The 20,783-nt window shown below is 51.1% G+C and overlaps 1 protein-coding gene across 4 annotated transcripts in view; it reads right to left on the bottom strand.

Annotated features, from left to right (window-relative positions):
• The window catches only part of MRAS (muscle RAS oncogene homolog), a 65,477-nt gene extending 45,428 nt beyond the window's left edge, over nucleotides 1-20,049 (bottom strand). Inside the window, exons 1-2 of one of the 4 annotated variants that reach the window (XM_061167681.1) lie at nucleotides 19,911-20,049; nucleotides 19,049-19,140 (exon numbers count right to left, since the gene is read on the bottom strand). The gene's annotated coding sequence lies outside the window, so the exon portion shown is untranslated. Of the gene's footprint in view, nucleotides 1-19,048; nucleotides 19,141-19,280; nucleotides 19,425-19,910 lie in introns of those variants that run through there. The other 3 variants (XM_061167682.1, XM_061167683.1, XM_061167680.1) reach the window with 3 other exon arrangements.
• Nucleotides 20,050-20,783: the final 734 nt, after the last annotated feature.

Below are 20,783 nucleotides of genomic sequence, written 5' to 3'. Positions count from 1 at the left end.
AAGAGGTCAGCAGTCAGCCGGGGAGGTGGTGTTAGAGTCAGGGTGACCTCCATGACCAGACGGCTGCCCCCAGAGGAGCAGCTGAGCAGGTCAGCACCCAAGAATCATCAGGGCAAATGCTAGTCTCTGGGAACAGACACGCCATCCCCCCATCCCCTATCCTGACTGTGACCAAACGGGACACAGGGCTGGTACTGCCAGGTCCTCCTGTTTTGAGGACCAGGGAGGAAGCTGAGGGATCAGGTGGCTGCTCAGCATCGTAGGAGCACCAGGGCCCTGAGACCTCATTTTCTGGCACCCTGGTTGGGACCCTCTCCACTGTGCTTGTCCCTGCCTCAGTCCATCTCCTTGTGGTCTTACACACCGGTTGCTCCTTGACCAGCTTGGGGCTGCGCCTCACTTAAAACCCCTCACCAAGGAACCTGAGCTAGGAATCACACATTTGCAAACTCTGACAAGTTACATTCTGTACCTCGGTTTTCTCTTCCATAAAAGTGGAGACGGCAGTATTTGACTTGTGGGGGTCTGGCTCACAGACAGTGTTCAATAAACATCAGGTAGTTACCATCATTTCTCTACCAGAATGCCAAAGAATTGATGCCTTCAAACTGTGGTGCTAGAGGAGACTCCTGAAAGTCCCTTGGACAGCAAAGAGATCAAACCAATCAATCTTAAGGGAGATCAACCCTGAATATTCACTGGAAGGACTGCATCTGCAGCTCTAGTATTCTGGTCATCTGATAAGAACAGACGACTCATTGGAAAAGTCCCTGATGCTGGGGAGGATTGAGGGCACAAGAAGGGGGCCTCAGAGGATGAGATGGCTGGATGATGCAACGAACGTGAACTTGGGCAAACTCCAGGAGACGGTGAGGGAGAGGGAGGCCTGGCGTGCTGTAGTCCATGGGGTTGCAATGAGTCACACATGACTGGGCTATTGAACAACAACAACAAAGTTACCATCATTAGCATCCTTCAAAGTTCATCCCAAGTCCCTCCTCCTGCAGGAAGCCCTCCTGCCTCCCCAGAGTCCTTCCTGTCCTTCCTGAGCTCATGCCCTGCCAACTAGCTGGTTCAACAGATGACGACTCGTCAGAACTCAGCCCCTCGTCAGTTCCTCCTTGGGGCACTCTCACACCCATCTGCCAGCTGGTCTCAACACCCCTTTGTCTTTGGGGGGGGGGGCAGTCTCCTATAGCAATGCTGTAAGACATCAAGCCCCCACATGCTGCTGATCCAACACTGGAGGAGATTTAAGCTCCTCAAAGACATGTCCCCAAATATTCAGGAGATGCTTGTTCACTGAAGAGACCACAGCAAATATCAAATTACTTGGAACTCAGCATGAGACACAGTTTCTCCCTCTTTAAATCCAGAGGTGCTCTCCATCATAAAACCCAGCCCTGCTCTGGGTTACTACTGGCTTGGCGGATTTATCCTTGGAAAGAAAAACCTGTTAGGAACACATGACATGAGAAAGGGCCCAGAGGAGAATGAGCCAGGAGAAGTAAAGTGGACAGACCACCAGGGCACACAGAGGCTCAGGTCCGGGAGACATGCATGTCCAGTCAGTGCTCCCAGAGCACCACCAGTGTGCCTGGTCCTGGGAACTGGGGAGCCTGAGATGAATGAGCCCCACCCCTGGCCTCAGGGTTCAAGGGGTGTGTGGGGGGAGGGGCAGACAGAGGGTTACACTACAAGAGGCTAATAAGTAGGCACACAGGGAGAGCAGGAGGGTATCATGCCCAGCCTGTGGGCACTGCAGAAGGCTTCCTGGTAGAAGCAAGGCCAAAATGGGGTCTTGCAGGCCAAGTAGGTATCAGCTAAGGTGAGTGATGGAGACAAGCGTATCCTAGGTGAGGACCAGAAGGTGCAAAGGAGTAAAGCACAGAGGTATGAAAAACCAAGCAGGTGCCAAGTTCTGCAGACAACACGCTGTGACCGGACTGCAGCACGTGTGCCGTGTGCCAGGGCGGGAGGGCGGGAGGGTGGGGGTGGGGTGGGAAGGGGACCGTGAGGAGCGCCTGCTGCTCCCTGACAACCAGGGATGTTGGTCTTTGCATCCTGAGCACTAAGCACAGAGTCTGGCGGGTGGTGGCTGCCCAGCAGCAATGAATGATGAACATGTGCAGGGGCTGCGGGGCGAGGTGGGGGGAGCACAGGGGGCCCGGGGGCCCTGGGACCGTCCCCTCCCCACGGGGCACCAAGCAAGCTCTCTGGAAGGCTGCCCAGTCTGGTGGGCCCACAGCCCTTTCTGATGACCACAGCGATGTTCACCCAGCAGAAAAGCCCAGTGGAGACTGGATAAGTTGGGTGAGAACAAAGGGCTCCAGAGGCTCCGAGGAGAGGGGAAGCAGATGGAAGGGGCTGCAGGGTCAGGTGGGAGCAGGAAGGTCACATAGGCACAGCTGGCGTGGCCACAGAGGTCCCAAGGCAGAGCTGCAAGGGGTGGCATTTGGTCTCCCCAGTTAGCAGCCGGGAGCAGCGTCAGGGACACCAAGGCATGTGCCCTTGGGCACAGCTGGAGGAGGGCCAAGCTGGGATTTGGCACCGAGACTGACAACAAAACACTAAAATTCTGCCCCACTCCCCACCCCCGACCCAGCTACCTCAGGGGTGGGTGGTCAGAGAGGCTCTCAGGACAAAGGGATTAACGAGAGCTTCAGGGTCTCAGGTCCATACTGCCCTTCAGAACCATGTACTCTGTTAGCATCCCTGGGTCACGGGGTGCTCCCACTGGCCACTTGGCCCTCACAGACCCACGTCCTCATGGGTTGGGGTCCCACCAACCCCCTGCCCCTTCTGTCCCCACATCCCACCACCACAGGGAGGGTGGGGCTGAACTCAGTCCAGGGGTGAGGGCCAGGGCTGCCACCCTCCCACAAGAGGCAGAGAGGAATTTAAATTCTTGTTCTCAGGGACTTCCCTGGTGGCCCAGTGGTTAAGAATCCAACTTGCAATGCAGGGGACGTGGGCTCGATCCTTGGTCGGGTAACTGAGATCCCACATGCCATGGAGCAGCTAAGCCCACAAACTACAACTAGCGAGTCCGTGTTCTGCAATGAAAGATCCTGCATGCTAGAACTGAGACCCGACGCAGCCAAAGAAAGAAAGAAATACTTTTTGTTGTTCTTATTCTCAGTGCTGGGGGCCTCTCCCTGTTTCCCTAGTGGGGGGCAGTTCCACCGGCAGCTGGAGGAGAGCTTCTCAACCTTAGAGAGGCATCTGCCTGCACATTGGGAAAGTCCTGCTGGCTGTCACCCCGCTGCAGAGGGCTGACTTCTGGGCTCCCAAAGCGAGGCCCTCGGACTCCCCAAAGCCTGGCAGGTTGCTCCCCATTCTGATTGAGCTGCCCTCTCAGGACACGCCTGGAGCAGGGGCTCCTGTGAGCCCCCCGCCTCTTCACATCTCCTCCTGGGCTGCTCCGCCTCCAGCCCCGCAGGCCCCTTCTCCCACCCCCTGCCCTGGCCCTCTGCCCCCTGCCTTGCCTCTGTCTCTACCTTGCTTGAGTCCCAGGCCAAGGCCTGGTGGCACGTCCCCCTCCGTGGCTGGCTCTGCCTTCTCGCCTGGGACCCCTCCACCAGTGCTGGCCTCCCCAATTCCAGTGGTGTCATCCCTCACCCAATCCCCGGCACTGCTCCTGGAAAACCCACCATGGGAGCTGGAAGCTCTTCCCACACGCCCACCTGAACTGCCCCAGCATCTGTGTCCTTAGGGACAGAGGCGGTGCCAACCTGTCAGGGAGTCTGCAAATGAATGCTATCTGCCTGCACTGCCTTTTTACCTTCCCTGCCTGTGAAACATTCCCTCTGAGGAACACCCACCCTGTCCCCGCCTCCCAGGGCCACGCCTTCCTCCCCAGCCTCTCTCACTCCCCAAGTCACCTTCCACTGAACTACCTTGCCTGTGACGACCTGGAGCGCTGGCCAGGTGGCAGCCAAGAGGGCTTTGCAGCCACTATTCCGTTTGACTTATCATGGCCACCTCGCTGACAGGGCTCTATTTAGCCCCTGAGGTCCCCGAGGTTGTCCAGGCCACGCATCTCCATCTGTAAGTGACCATGAGCTCCCTTCTTAGCTGCATGGCTACACTGTCTTCTCCCTTCAAATCAACGAGCCAGGAGTTGTTTTATTATCACATTTCCCCCGCTAGAGTGGGGCTGGGGAGCTATAGGCTGGACCTCATTTTCCTTATCTCAAGGTCACCCTAAGGCCCTGGCAGAGAGACTCCCAGTGTCTGCTGTCTGCATTCCAGAAATGCAGGGGAGACACTGGGAGCTGGCCAGGGTTCTGCTTGGGTGGAGGGTAAGGTGAGGTGGTGTGGGTACTACGACTGTGGGCCACACAGAGAAGTGGGGCGGTGGTCCTCAGAGGGAAGATACCATGTGAGGCGTCCCAGTGGGCACACGTGGCCACCAGTCCAGCAGGAGGAGTGGGTGACTGTAGGGGGTCCTTCCCTGCCACCCACTCTCCCAAGGCCCAGCTCCCGGACCATCCCTGCCTTCGGGATGTGGGTACCATACCCCACCCCCAGAACCCCCTTGACAGCAGCAAGGCAAATGTTCTCATACTATCTTTCTCTTGAGTGGGGTGTGTGCTAACCGGGGCACAACTTCACAGGCTGTCCCTCAGGGATGACCCAGCCTAAAGCTGCTGCCTCACAGAACCCAGGGCCTCCCATGAGCCCAGGAGGCAAGTGGCCCAGGAGAAGGACAGGCATGGTGACAAACAGCAAAGGGGAAGCCTGGGTGCGGGGAGCAGGCCTCCGTTTGTGTCAGCAGCCCCTTGCCTCTGAGATGGATGCTTCTTGTCAGGGCTGAATTGTTAAACTCCACCCTCCCACATCCTGGCTGACCCACCATCTGAACTGCTTTATCCTGCAGTAGCAGAAAGAGGAACTCGGGAGACAAATGGATATCCCAAACTCACATGTAGGCAGAGGCGAGGTGGATAAATGAGAGAAGGGAACAGGGACAGGCAGTAGGGAGCAGTGGGGCCTGGGGTAAACAGGAGACCTCTGGTAGCCTCCACCAGCTAACTATAATGACAGGAGCATGTCTGCAACAGGATTACCAGAGAGTCCAAATTTTTTAAGAGTAGCCAGATATCTGAATTTTTATGTGAAACTAATTTTTTCTTAATGTTGGCCTCTCAGGTGGTGCTAGTGGTAAAGAACCCACCTCCTAATACAGGAGACATAAGAGAGTGATGAGGATTTGATTCCTAGGTCAGGAAGATCCCCTAGAGGAGGAAATAGCAACCCACTCCAGTATCCAGCCTGGAGAATCTCAGGGACAGAGAAGCCTGGCAGGCTACAGTCCACAGTGTTGCAAAGAGTTGGACAATGACTGAAATGCCTTAGCACACACGCACCAATTAAAAAGTTGTGCACACTATACAAGCCAAACAAATCACCCTCCTGGGGGACCCCAGCCCATAAGGGCACCTGCTGCCCCCCTGGCCACCGTGAGCATGCCAGCGCTGAGCGATGTGGCCGCTCCAAGGCAGATAACCTTTTGCACTGCCTTGGCCTGGCCTGGCTTTTGGCCTTGACTTTGGTGTGAGGTTAAAGGAAGGGCTTCCCTGGTAGTTCAGCTAGTTAAGAATCCGCCTTCAAGGCAGGAGATTCCGGTTCTATTCCTGGAAGGGTAAGATTCCCTGAAGAAGGAACAGGCTACCCACACCAGTATTCTTGGGCTTCCTAGGTGGCTCAGATGGTAAAGAATACACCTTCAATGAGGGAGACCTGGGTTTGACCCCTGGGTTACAAAGATGCCCTGGAGGAGGGCATGGCAACCCACTCCAGTATTCTTGCCTGGAGAATTCCCACGGACAGAGGAACCTGGTGGGGTCTACAGGTCATGGGGCTGCGAAGAGTTGGACAGGACTGAGTGACTAAGCACAGATTAAAGGAAGTGACCATCACACCAAGGAGCAGCAGTAGGGGGTACTCAGTTCGGAGACTCTCCAGTCTGGCCGTCTTTAGCTGGGAAGGGGGATGGCGCATGCAACCACCCCAAAGCCTGGCAGAGCCTGAGAAGGAGGAGGGCAGAGAGGCACACTCAAAAATGACTATTGCTTTGATTTCTTTCCATCATGTATATACAAAATGTTAAACACCATAAAAGAAAAATGTGAAAAATTTTATGTTTAACAAAAAATGAGAAAGAAACAGGATTGAGGCCCATCCCTGAGGTGAGGAGAGGCGATCCAATCCCCCTTCTAGACGAGTGAGCAGACTGTAGAGAGAAGGGCTGGAGCAAAACAAAGGGGAGACTTTCTGAAGGCGAGGCAGGCATGGGAATGAGCGCCCTGGGGAGGTGGTGGGCGGGGCGGGGTGGCGTTCCTGGGCAAAGGGGAAAGCCAGGGAGGCAGGACCGGTGGAGGGTCCAGCTCCCTGGGTCTCAAGGCCTGAACTCGGCCGGAGGTGAGGAAGGCAGACTTCTCAAGGACCCTGCCAAACTCTGAAAGGGCAGGAGACCACTTTTCAATCTCTTTCCCCAGACCCTAAAGAGCAGCTGCATCTTCCCTGCCCTCCTGGCCAGGCTAGACCGCAAGCCCAGGATGGACAGAGAGCAAAGGGCAGAGTGGGCGGGCCCACTCGGTTCCCAAGCAGCAGGAGCCACCTAGAAGCCTCCACTGGCGGGGGGCTGGCTGCCTACCTCTCTCTCTCCTACATGCGGCACTTTTATAAAAAGCTGTGAATCAAAGCATCTGCCCCCTTGGCTACGCAGGTGCTGACGCTGGTGCGAACTCGCTTCAGTTGTGTCTGGCTCTTTGTGACCCTGTGGACGGAGCCCGCCAGGCTCCTCTGTCCATGCGAGTCTCCAGGCAAGAACACTGGAGTGGGCTGCCATTTCCTTCTCCAGAGGATTTTCCTAGCCCAGGGATCAAACCCACATCTCTATGTCTCCTGCACTGGCAGGCGGTTCTTTACCACTAGCGCCCCCTGAGAAGCCCAGCTTTGTGCGTGACCTTAGGCAAACTGCTCCACCCATGTGCGCCTCAGCTTTCTCACCTGTTAACAACCGAATCCACCTCACAGGGCTGTTCTGAGGATGGAATGAGCCAGTATACATGAGTGCTTAGAATAGCGCCCGGCACATGAAGTGTTTGTTACTGTCGCCATCATCGTTGGCATCACTATGTTGTGAGAACTCTGGCCAGGGTCCCCTCCACCGAATTGCGCAGGAGGGTGCCTGGGGCCATTCAGGGCTGCTCTCCAGGCTTCCCTGAAGCACTCAGGATGGAGCTGGAGGGGAATGAAGGGGCTGCCTTTGCATCACCTCCTTCGGCCTGCGAGGCGATCAGTAGGGAGACTATAGCGAGACCTCGGCCACCAAGCGGGATGCAAGACCACCACTCCTGCTGCTAGGGCATGCCAGGGCTCAACAAGGAAGCACATTTTATTCCTGATGACCCAAGGAATGATCACCACCCACAACCCATGGGTGGCTTATTTTGGGGTGCAGAGAAAGGCAGAAACTGCAGAGCCTCATCCCATCTGACAAGGATGAGCCCAGGAGGTAAAACTGGAGGCAGAGCAGATGTTAGAAGCATGGGAATTGAGTCCAACAGGCCCAGTGCCACCTACTAGCTGTGTGATCCTTGACAAATTAATGTATAAACCTCTCTGTGCAAAACTATCATTGTTGGATGGGTAGCAGTAACCAGCTGGAGCAAATTCAGGCTGAGTCCTGTGGCCAGGGCTGATCATTAGAATGCCTGTTCATCATGTCCTGACCAAGTGCTAAGCACTCACCTACCTTCCCTGACCAGCACCTCAGACAAGGTGAGGTCACAGCTCCGCCTCCCAGAACACCCAGTTGTCTTGTCTTGGCAGCACTCTGCATGCTGCACTCATGGCTTAATTGTTTATGAGGCAGTGTGTATTTCTCATTAGACTGTCAGCTCCAGGAGGATAGGGCCCATGCTCCGTTTTATCCTCCATTGTATCTCTGGAGCCCAGCACATAAGTTACACTGAGAAGATGCTCAATAAATATATTGACCTACCTCAGTTCTAATCCTCACAGCTACAGTGCACACTGTTCTAACACAAAGAAAAAAGATTAACATTTGTGTTTGCTCCGGTCACTGGGGAAGAAAGCCTGGCTGAAGACTTTGACCAGGTTCATAACAGTGACAACAACAACCCCACAGCTCCTGCTGTGGTTCCTGCAGAAGGTCACAGTGTAGGTCTGGGGTGCAGGTGCATACCTCTTGCTCAAACAAGTTCTTTAATGGCTCACAAGCAAAAGCGTAGGCTCCCAGCCTAGTCTCCATGTCATCATTTCTCTGTAGTCACAAATAATGGTACAGAAACACAAAAGACCCCGATTAGCCACAGCAATCTTGAGAAAGAAGCATGGAGCTGGAGGAATCAACAGTCCTGATTTCAGTCCACATTACAAAGCTATAGTCATTAAGACAGTATGGTATTGGCACAAAGACAGAAATATAGACCAATGGAATACGACAGAAAGCCCAGAGATAAATCCACACACCTATGGGCACCTTATCTTTGACAGAAGAGGTAAGACTATACAATGGAGAAAAGATAACTGGGAAAACTGGACAGCCATGTGTAAAAGCATGAAATTAGAACACTTCCTAACACCACACACAAAGATAAACTCAAAATGGATTAAAAACCTAAATGCTAAAACCAGAAACTATAAAACTCTTAGAGGAAAACATAGGCAGAAACTTTTTGACATAAATCACAGCAAGATCCTCTATGATCCACCTCCTAGAGTAATGGAAATAAAAATAAAAACAAACAAATGGGACCTAATTAAACTTAAAAGCTTTTGCACAGCAAAGGAAACTATAAACAAGATGAAAAGACAACCCTTAGAATGAGAGAAAATAATTACAAATGAAGCAACTGGCAAAGGATTAATCTCTAAAATATACAAGCAGTTCATGCAGCTCAACATCAGAAAAACAAACAACCCAATCAAAAAATGGGCAGAAGACCTAAACAGACATTTCTCTAAAGAAGATATCCAGATGGCTAGTAAACATGTGAAAAAAATACACATCATCACTTATTATTAGACAAATGTAAATCAAAACTATAGCTAGGTATCACCTCACACCTGTCACAATGGCGATCGTCAAAAAATCTACAAACAATAAATGCTTGAGAGGATGTGGAGAAAAGGGTACCCTCTGGCACTGTTGTTGGGAATGTAAATGATACAGTCACTATGGAGAACAGTACGGAGATTTCTTAGGAGTTTTATTCTTAGAAATAAAATTACCATATGACCTAGCAATTCCACTACTGGGCATATACCCATAATTGAAAAAGACACTTGTATCCCAGTGTTCACTGCAGCAGGATTTATAATAGCTAGAACATGGAGGCAACCTAGATGTCCATCGACAGATGAATGGATGAAGAAGCTGTGGTCTATATATACAATGGAATGTTATGCAGCCATAAAAAGGAACAAATCTGAGTCAGTTCTAGTGAGGTGGATGAACCTAGAACCTGTTATACAGAGTGAAGTAAGTCAGAAGGAGAAAAACAAATATCATATATTAATGCATATATATGGAATCTAGAAAAATGGTACTGATGAACCTATTTCTCAGACATAGAGAACAGACTTACCGACACAACAGGGCAAGGAGAAAGTGGGAAGAATTGAGAGAGTAGCATTGAAATATACACATTACCATATGTAAAACTGATGCTTTTGAACTGTGGTGCTGGAGAAGACTCTTGAGAGTCCCTTGGACTGCAAGAAGATCAAACCAGTCAATCCTAAAGGAAATCAACGCTGAATATTCATTGGAAGGACTGAGGCTAAAGCTGAAGCTCCAATACTTTCGCCACCTGATGTGAAAAACTGACTCACTGGAAAAGAGCTTGATGCTGGGAAAGACTGAAGGCAGGAGAAGGGGATGACAGAGGATGAGATGATTAGATGGCATCACTGACTTGACGGGCATGAGTTTGAGCAAGCTGCGGGAGTTGGTGAAGGACAGGAAAGCCTGGCGTGCTGTAGTCAATGGGGTCACAAAGAGTCAGACACAACTGAGTGACTGAACTGAACTGACTGAAGTGTAAAATAAACAGCTAATGGGAAGTTGCTGTATAGTGCAGGGAGCTCGGCCTGGTGCTCTGTGACAACCTAGAGGGGTGGGATGGAGTGAGAGGTGGGAGGGAGGTCCAGGATGGAGAGGACATGTGTATACCTACGGCTGACTCATGTTCATGTATGGCAGAAACCAACACAACATTGTAAAGCAAGTATCCTACAATTAAAAATAAATACATTTATTTTTTAAAAAAAGAACAATCAAATTGGGAGTTTCCAGAAGTTCTGGAGGAAACTGTCCAAGAAAAGTGGTCCCTGGAAAATGGCAGTCAACTAGGCTTGAGGAGACAGAGAGCCAAGGAGGTGAGCAGACAAGGGAAGAGGTCTGGAGCTCAGTTTTAACTTCTGCCCCATTCTGAGTGATGGGCCCTTTCTTATAGGCCCTTGGCAACAGCCTGTTACACACAACAGCGTTCGCACGGTGGGGCTTAGGGAATGAGGAAGCCACACCTAGGGGACCCACGCAAAGCGTGGCGGCTGACTCTGGAGCCCAGATAGCCAGTGGGCCTGATCCCCACCCTGCAATCCCCAGAAATACTGCAGATGGGAGGGTGTCCATCAATGAACCGGTGATCTTCAAAGAAAAATAAATGATACTCTCTGAGAGCTTCCACAGGGAGAAAATCTTTGTGGAAAACAAAGAACTCTTAGGGAGAGCATCTCCCCACTTCCACATCTGTGGGATGACAGCTTGCCCAGCCTAACCGGATTAAACAAGCAAGGGGGGCGGTGCAGCCAGGACACGTAAGTCACGGCAGCCCCGTCTCTGTTACAGACACGGCAAAGGTGGGCCAAGCAGGGGGGGGCCTGCCCAAGGTCACACAGAGGACAGGCAGGGGACAGAGAGCCAGCGGGGGGCCTGCGGCCCAGGACCCTCCCCACTCTCCTGTGGGTCCTCTGAGGAAGGCAGTGAGGACTGAGGGGCCCGGAGGCCCCCCCGAGGCCAGTTGCTGGTGGCCCCAGACTCTGCCTGGGCCCCCTCCTCCTTCCTTCCACACAGGGGCTCTCCCAGCCTCCACCCAGCTCTCCTATCCACACATACCAGCCCCAAGTAGAAAAAAAGCCCCTGTTAAGTGCTTATGAGAATGGTTATTTTGTGGAAGCGCCAAGTGACCTGCTCCTGCTCCCCCTTTCCATCCCTCCAGCCGCCCTCAGTTTGAGCCCAGAAGTAAAACAAAGGCTTTGTTTCTTTATTTTGATTTCCTCTTTAAAATCTCAAACATGCAGGAAACACCCACCCAGCCCCAGATAAGTGGAAAGGAGCCCTGTGGGCGGGCGGGGCGGGGGTCACCGAGTCTTAGCATCCCAGGAGCACCAGCATGGCAAGGGGGTGGGGGGAGCTGACTTCCTCTTTCAGAAGAGAATGGATATGAGGACGTGTGGGGAGCCTAGGCCTTCCTGACTCTGACGCCAGGGGAATCTCAACCTGAGGAATGTGGGTGTGGAGGGACCCCTGAGAAGGCATATCTTATGAAAGTTATTTTTTCTAACATATGCCCCCAAGGCTTTGGGACTGTGGTTCCACCCTTTCTATCATCTCTGGTTACAATAAAACAGGCACAGAAAGAAGAACATGATGGATGCTATTTTGGGCTGCCGAGCCTTCTTGTGAGAGAATGGTACTCCCCAAAAAAGATGCGTTTGCCTCTGCCTCTCCCTTGGGACCTCCATTCCCTGTGGAATTAAAATACAAAGGGGTGAGTTTGGGGTCATCTAAAAGGGGGAATCTTCAAGGTGTGTTAAAAGTTCTAATGGCTAAAAAAGAAGAAAAAACAAACAGAACTGAATTAAAACAAATTTTGCCCTTGAAATGAATATATAATGCTTTGGGGAGGCAAGAACCTGTCCCCAGGTCCCCCTAGAATGGTCAGCTCTAAAGGGAGAATGGGTCTCCTCAGTTCCAGCACATCTTTGGCTATCTCCACACAGTACCACATGCTTACAAATACTTTTACTTTTAATCTGGGTAGTTAGGATTCAAGGGACATCCTAACATAGAGTATGAATAGCAGATTCTTGAAAAAAATTTTTTTTAAATACTTACAGTTTCTGCCATACATCAACATGAATCAGCCATAGGTATACATATAACCCTCCCTCTTGAACCTTCCCTCCCACCTCCCACCCCATCCCATTCCTCTAGGTTGTCACAGAGCACAAGTGTGAGTAACCTGCATCATACAGCAAATTCCCAATGGCTATCTATTTTACATATGGTAATGTATATGTTTCCATGCTACTCTTTCCCTTCGTCCCACTCTCTCTTCCCCCCACTGGGTCCACAAGTCTGTTTTCTATATCTGAGTCTCCATTGCTGCCCTGAAAATAGGTTCATCAGTACCATCTTTTTTAGATTCTACATATATGCATTAACATATGATATTTGTTTTTCTCTTTCTGACTTACTTCTTAGGCTCTAATTTCATCCACCTCATTAGAACTGACTCAAATGTGTTCCTTTTTATGGCTGAGTAACATACCCTGAGAAGACCATAACTGAAAAAGATGCATGTACCCCAATGTTCACTGCAGCACTTTTTACAATAGCTAGAACATGGAAGCAACCCAGAGGGCCATCAACAGATGAATGGAAGCTGTGGTACCTATATATAATGAAATATTACTTAGCAGATTCTTTTTAAACCAAAACTTTTCTTTAAAAAGTAGGCCATCAACATAATATGTATGTGTATTCTTGCATAAACAAATAGTTATCAGAATATACTTAACTGCCTTCACTGGCACAGCCTCTGACCATTTCTATTGCAAGAGAAACCCCAACAAAGCAGATCCTTCTGAGGTCTTTGGGGTTCCAGCCTTTGCCAGCTTCTGCAGCATCTCCATCGAGTCAAGGGAAAGGATGCAGACAGTATTATCCTTTGTTGGCAACTCAGGCACAGGAAACATTTCAACTCATTCTCACCACTTAGTAAAGAAAACCTGGGGACCACCTCAGGTCCCTGTGTTCTACCACAAAACTAATTGAAATCTCTGTCCCCAGTGGTGACTCCTTGAAAAGCCAATCTGCTTGGGGAATGCAGGGCTTTTCCAGAAGGTTTTTAAATCTTTACTGCACAGCTTTACAAGCGGTGCTTTGCTAACTGTCTTAACTCAAGCCTAAGCTACATGCAAATGGGCCATGTCAGGTTCCAGCTCAGTCAGCCGGGGTGGAAGAAGGAGCCTGAAGAGTGGGGTGAGAAACCATCTCCTGTCCTCATGGAGAGCTGCCCCCTCTGCAGCTGGAACGCTTGGCAGGTAGGAGGACCCAGGGCCAGGCATACGGGAGCCCTGTTTCCAGGGAAGCCCAGGAAAGGGACAGCTGCCAAGGCTACGATGGTGTTGTTCAGTCGCTCATTCGTCTCTGACTCTTTGTGACCCCATGAACTGCAACACACCAGGCTTCCTGTCCTTCACTATCTCCCTGAGTTTGCTCAAACTCATGTTCGCTGAGTCTGTGATGCCATCCCACTATCTCATCCTCTATTGCCCCCTTTTCCTCCTGCCTTCAATCTTTCCCAACATCAGGCTCTTTTCCCAAGGCCATGTTAGAGGTTAGAAAGGCACCATATCAGACTCCATCTTCCTTCCTTCAGAGCAGTCCTGCACTTTAGAACATAAAATGTATTTTGCTCAAGGTGTTGAAGATGAGCAGCTTAACAAATTGTCATCTAATCGGAAAAAGAAAATTGTTTTTTTTTCCTCTCTTTTCCAAATATTTACATTTACCATCTGAATCACAGTTTGGTTTGGGCAGCTATGACTAAATGATGTGCCACAGTCTGGCCTGAAACCACGATGGTCCAGGCAGGTGTGTATGTGGGTGGAGGAAGTTTTTGAAATGGGTTAAATCCCAAGACGCACACTTATCTCTCCCCGGTGTGAGTTCAGGCAGCAAAAAGATCTACTGAGGACCTTGATGGAGACCCAGGTGGTTATTCATTGAATTTGCTGGGGACATGGAGCTAAGAGAGCCAAGACATGGAAACTTGGGAGCGGGGCTCTGAAAGTCAGTCAGAGACTGAGGGCAGGCCCAACCAGCCAGGTCTCCTGAGCAGGGACGTGACGAAGCCCTGCCATCATAGAAGGGATCAAGGGCAGACAAAAGGGTCCCATCTGCTCAATTGGGGTAATGGGTACATGGTGTTTGTTAGGTATCATCCTTTGTATTTTTATATTTTTGAAAATTACAAAATATGTCAAGTATGCAAATGATGGAGGGGTTCCTGGTTGACCGGAGGATTAATGGAAATTAGGGGAAAACTACCACCATCCAGGGTCCCTCTGCCTCTCTTGTCAACCAGCCGCACCTGCACCTCCATGGGTGCTGTCGCTTCACAGCATCCCTGTGTGTGAACGGCTCTGCCCCCTCTCCCCACGAGGCCTCCACTCCACTCCAGCACTGACTACATCGGGCCAGACCCCCATGGGCCACGCCCCACGAGCACTGAGAGAGAAGAGGTGTCGTCAGAATGACCAGCCTTATCTATCAGTGCTGGGAGCAGCACTGTGTAACAGGTGGAGCATGCCCTCTGGGACCAAACAGACTTTGGTGAGACTCCTTCCCGGCTCTGGTCCTCTCAGGCCATGGCCATGGGGGTGACTACCACTCTGAGTCCCTGTTTCCACATCTGTAAAGAAAGGGCTAATAGCAAAACTGCCGTGAGGCTTAGAGATGGCCAATGCAGAGCCTCTAGTCCAGTCCAGCCTGGAGGGAGAGTGGACATCCAGAGACACTATCTTTAAGCCACGTCATTTGAGGAGCAGTTGGAGAATGCAGGGCTGCTCGTGCTGGAGAAAAGCATGACTGTCAAGGTTCATGTGGCACAGATCCAGTGGGACAGGTTAAGATAAGAAAGGAAAGAATTTTGCAAGGATGAAAGAATGAGTGAATGAATCCCCATTGGGTAAACTGATTTGAGGGGCAGCAACCTCCCTGCCTCTAGAAGGGCCCAGCTAAGCTCTGCTCCTCAAAGGCTGCACAAATTTTCCCAGCCTCTACTCAAGGGCCCATTTGGGCCAAAATGTCTACTACTGAACTATTACTGGCTTAATCTTTACCTTAAAAATCAGCATAGTTTTTAACTTAAAAGCCTTACTTAGCCTTAATCTGAGCAAAATAGCCATTTAAAAAATAGGTTTGATGTCATACCTTTATTTTTAAAATACACATAAGTAAGTATATATGTAACTATTAAAATATGTCCTGCCTAAAAACCATTTACCTCACCACTATGAGAAATATGCTCTCTTGGGTCTGAATTGAGACTAAATATGCTCTAGGGGCCCCTTCCTGGTCTGTGACTCTGTTATCTAAAGGCTGCCTGAATACTGATAATGCTCTTAGTTCTTACCGCCCTTTCTGGTCTCCCAAGCATGTTCTCATCTGTGTATTTCATCTAATCCCCATGACAACCCTGAGGGCGGGCTAGAGAAGTCACAGATGGAGCCTGAGCCCTTGTAGCGCAGGACGCTCCCAAGGCCCTATGGACAGGGTCACAGAGGGCCCGAATCGGAGCTCAGGATTCTCCATCCCCTGCTACCTCCTTCTATTACCACATGCTCAACAGCCAAATCCCTTCCTGTACTTTCCAAAATCTCATTAGCAACACAACCCACATCCAAATCACGATGTTTTATCCATCTAGGTGGCCAGATGCCAGCTCTGTAGATGAAAATGTGCCCCTCTGAGCAAGTCATCTCATAACCAATGGTAACCCACATTGCCATTTGGCCACCTGGCCATCAGCAATTTCCACTGACTAAAGCTATCAAAAATACTAAATGAGAGACATCCCTGGTGGTCTAGTGGCTGAGACTCCGTTCTTCCAATGCAGGGGGCCCAAGTTCAATCCCTGGTCAGGGAACTAGATCCCTCATGCCGCCAACTAAGAGTTCATACATCACAACTAAAGATCCTGCATGCCACAGCGAAGACCCAACACAGCCAAATAAATAAATATTAAAAAAAAAAAAAAACATGAAAGGACAATGATAGGGACATTTAAAAGCTAAATACACACTGTTACTTCATGACCCCTACAATGCAGATGGCTGCAGAAAGCTGTCTTGGATCATGCCAGCGGGCAACAGACCCTTGGCTCGGTGGTGAGGCTCAGTAGATGGCCAGGGGTGGGGAGTTGGAACACTCAGCACCAGCCTCATTATGGTAGCAAGAATGCTGCCTGGAAGACTAGAGATGGGCACCCAGGGAGGCACAGCAGACACCAACGAGTGCAGTGAGGATGTCCCCCTGGCCTTGACAACGCCCTCTGTTGTCTGAAGAAGGGATTGCAGCACCAGGCTCTCAAAGTTCCACAAGACAGATCTGCTGGCTGATGGCATGGACGTCCTCTCACGGCTGAGAACTGATGCCCGTCCGGCTCCACCATGACAGCCTGCTGGCCTGGCTGGGAGGTCAGAGCCTCAGAGCAGGTCCTCAGTGAACAGCAGTGAAGCAGGGGATCTAGCCTGGGATCCAGGGCTCATTTTCAGAGATCCACAAATCTCCCAAACTGATGCCTAACTTCATACATCCAAGCAACATTTCTCTGGGCTTTTCACTGGCATATTAAAGAGGTAGTGGCCCAAGAAGGTAAAAACCATTGCTCTGAACACTCAGCCTTCTTGGCTGCCTGTCCTATGCAAGAACTTGCTGGAAGTGGCACTAATATCCCATCCCTGTACAGAGACTTCACCAGAGTTGAGAGCATCTTTGGGAGATCTAAACTCTGCTTAATCCACTACTACTTGGGTTTCGTTATTTGCAGCCAGAAGCATCCTTCTTTTCTCCCATCCCCAGACAAAGGTAACTGTACCTTCTAGCTAGTCAGATACCTGCCCCAGGCCTGGCAGGTATGGAGCCTTTGGAACTCAATGCACTTTTTGGACACTTGAGAACATCCCAACTTTACACGAGAATGTGTTTTCATTTAGTTCACACGTGTGTGTTTTGTGCAAACTACATGATATTCACAAACAGGTATGTTTTCAATTGCTTGCAGGGAGGCATACTCCTTATGGGGCATTTCATTGGGAGACGGTGATGACACCAGATGTGAAATATAAAATGGAGGTCATATTTCCTCGAGAAGTTACTTGATCCAGCAGGCTGGTCAACTTGTGAATCGAGCTGATATTAAACCCAGACGCTTCAGGAACTGGTTCAGTCCATCAGAGCCCAGAAGTCTTCCCTGGTTCCACGTGATCACTCAAGCTGAGGAGCCAACCCCAGGGATAATGGACTTGTCTCTCTCTAAGCAACTCAGATCAACCGAAAGTGTGAAATACCTGTGGTTAGAGCTAATAAAAGTTATACCTGTCACAAAGATATCTTAGGCAGGTGAAAATGTAAGTAGTGGCAAATACAAACAGAGCTGGCAGCCCTGGACAACTGTCACTTGCCTCAACAGCGTTCAGCTGAGGACCTTGACTGCCCCCACCCCCCATAAGGAAATGCTGAAGTAGGGGGGTAAGGGGTAGTTTCTACTAGAGCTCCTGGCTTACACAACACCCACCCCACCCCCATAGAGGCTGGCAGACCCTGTAGCTTCCAAAACCCCAGAGCATCAAAGCTTCAAACCTCCTGACCTAGCAGAGAAAGAACAAACTACACCCTAATCCACAGACAGAGAAGCTAACTAGCTGCTAGGGATGACATGAGACTGAGGGTCAAAATCATGACCCGAAACATTTTCAGTCCCCTAGTCAGCAGGGAAATGCAATTTATAGGAAATTGGGAGATTTACAAATATGTTAGCCAGCTCAAGTTTCTTTCCTGGGAAGAGAAGTAGGAGCAGCTCTAAGAATTGTCATGGTGAAAATGCTTTGTCTGCTGCAAAGCCCCTGACACATGTCAGTTATTAATACCAGCAGTTCACCACCCCACACTTGAACCAACCATTGAAAGGCAACAGAGTCAAAGCAGGCTGCACCTGGAGCCATGAAGCTGGGGCAGCCAGACCCTCTCCAGAGGGGCTGGAAAGCTGAGGGTCTACATGGACCCTAGACGGGATCTTGGACAAGTTACTGATTCTTTATAGCCCCTGTTCCCCAACTGCACAGGGGTAATAAGAAGACCCTTCTGGAGTCTCGTCAAATGATGAGCAAGCATATACAAGTCAAGTGCCTGGTCTGTGTAAGCCCTGCTGGCAGCTATTATTACAGTGGAGCTTCAGGGCTTTTTGGTCATATTTCTTCATCATTCCTGCTGTGAGGAAGGTTACTCTTTTGAGGCTACAGTTCTGAGCCTTGTCAGTTACCTTCTCTGATCAGGTCCAGGGCACAGTGTGAGTCTTGGAGGGGCAAGAACCATTCTAGCCCAAAGAGGTTTGCTAGGAGTAGGGGCTGGGGGTAGGGGAGAAGAAGGGACAATCCCAGAGCGCACGGATCAGGGCCCGGATGAAGTGGCCCTTGTCTGCCTCTCCAGACGGGCCTCTGGCCCCAGCCAGCACAGACCTCAGCTTCAGCCACAAGAGTCTATCTGGGTGCCTAGTGCCCATGCTCTGCCAGGCATCACCTCCTTCAGGAGGCCTTCCCTGACCCTCCACGCCTTCTGTTCTACAGTCCCTGTGCTCCCCTGATCCCAGAACCGACACACAGGGCTCACTTTGCACCCCTACTTTCCCCGCGGCACAGCATCTGGCACTGTGCCCCACACGCAGTGGGCGCCCCTGCAGGTCCCATTCAATGAATGAGCCGGGGCCCTGGTGGTGACCAAAGCCCCAAGCCCCGCGGCGCCGCAAAAGACTATTAATGCAACAGCCTGCTTTTTATCATTCGGATGAATTTGACAACTCTCTCGGCAGATCCCTGCCCTCGTTAACGCCCTTCTAAAAATATAAAGAGCCACCACCAACCCTTCCCCATCCCACTCGAGACCCGCCGCCCACTCCCCGCGGGTTCTCGCCCAAGGAAAAAGGAACCCAAGGGCGGTTACCATGAAAGGGGCTTTTTAGGTGGTGAGCAGGCCCATCTCTCTGGGGTCCCGATGGTCGCCGACTTCTCGATCGCACACGGTTACGCTGGAGCCTGCGATGGGGGTAAAAGGCCAGTCCCGGAGCGCAGTCCTCCAGCGGCGAGCGCGGCCCGGCCCGGGGCGGCCACACCTCCCGCCCGGAACAAAGCGCCCGGCCAGTCCCCTCCCCTCCCAGCCCGCCCCGACCTCTCACCGCGCACTCCAGCCCAGCTTGGCTCCGGCCTCAGGCCACCTCCTCCATGCCCACGCCAACCAGAAGACAGCGCCGCGCCCTCCCGGCCCCGCGGCGGCCGGACTGACGGCTTCGGGCCCGCGGCCTGCCGGCCGCTTCGGCCGGTCCCCGCCCCGGCGCCGCCTTAAAGCGACCGCGCAGCCCGCGCGCGCCCCAGCCTAGCGCCAGGCGAGCCGCGCATTCCTTATATTGCAACAGCGCCTGCTAAAAATAGAGCGCCGCCTCCGTGGGCGCTGGGGGGGGCCGGGCCCGGCGCCGCGACCCTGCCACCCCAGCGGGCCCCTGACTCCCAGGACGCGCGGCTCACGAGGTTTGTGCCACCTGCGCCGAGCTCCCGGGACCCAGCAGGGCGCGCGTACCGGGCCTCCCCCGCGGCCTTACTCGGGTCCGACTGCCCCGACCACCGGCGCCCGGGAGCTGGTTTTAAGGTGGACGCCGAGTGGGAATTCGCCCGGGCCTCTTTAAGAGCCTCTGCGCTCCAGCCTTTAAATCTCCGCTCCCGCCCGGCCAACTTCGGAGCCTACAGACGCCTCCCCTGTCCTAGGCGATCCCAGGCCGCCACCTTAACCGCATTCCCTTCTAATCCCGGACCGTGTTTCTTCCTAGATCCAGTCCCCAGCGTCGCTTCCCGAAGGCCCTCTCAGTGCCGGTTCTTGAGCCTAAAGTTCGTTCAAACAGAGGCGACGGACGGGGACAGGCGATCCATTTCATTTCTTCAGTTCCACTGACTCCTCTCCATCGGCGTCATTTTCCCCTGATTTAAAAAACTGAGATATAATTCACACACCAAAAATTCCAGCTTTTAAAGTGGGCAATACAGTAGTTTTTAATATATTCACAAAGTTGTGCAACCGTCACCATTACCTAGTTCCAGATCATTTTCATAACACCACCTCCCCTTTAAAAAAAAAAAAAAAAGAAGAAAAAAAAAGAACCCACTTACAGTTACTCGCCATTCCCTCCTCCTACCGGCCGCTGGAAACCACTAATCTACTTTCTGCCTCTACGGATTTGCCTACTCAGGACATTTCATGAAAGTGAAATCATACATGTGGTCTTTTGTGACCCAGCTTCCTTCACTTCACAGGATTTTTTTAAGGTTCATCAATGTTGCAGCATGTAGCAATGCTTCATTCCCTTTTGTGATTGAATAGCATTGGGTTGTGTGGACACACTACATTTTATCTTTCATCAGCTGATGGACAGTTAGATGGTTTGTACTTTGGGGCTATTAAGAATAAAACTGCTATGAACATTCATGTACAAGTCTTTGTATGAATTATGTTTTCATTTCTCTTGGGTATATACCTAGGAGTAGAATTGTGGATCATATGCTATGTTTGACATTTTGAGGAACCCCAAAACTGGTTTCCAAAGCAGCTGCTATTTTACATTCGACCAACCATGTATGAGTGTTCCACATCTTCACATCCTCACCAACAATTGTTAACATCTGTCTTTTTG

The sequence above is a fragment of the Dama dama genome, chromosome 19 (assembly GCF_033118175.1).
Source record: "Dama dama isolate Ldn47 chromosome 19, ASM3311817v1, whole genome shotgun sequence".
Taxonomy (NCBI): Eukaryota; Metazoa; Chordata; class Mammalia; order Artiodactyla; family Cervidae; genus Dama; species Dama dama.
This window is presented reverse-complemented; position numbering and strand designations above follow the sequence as displayed.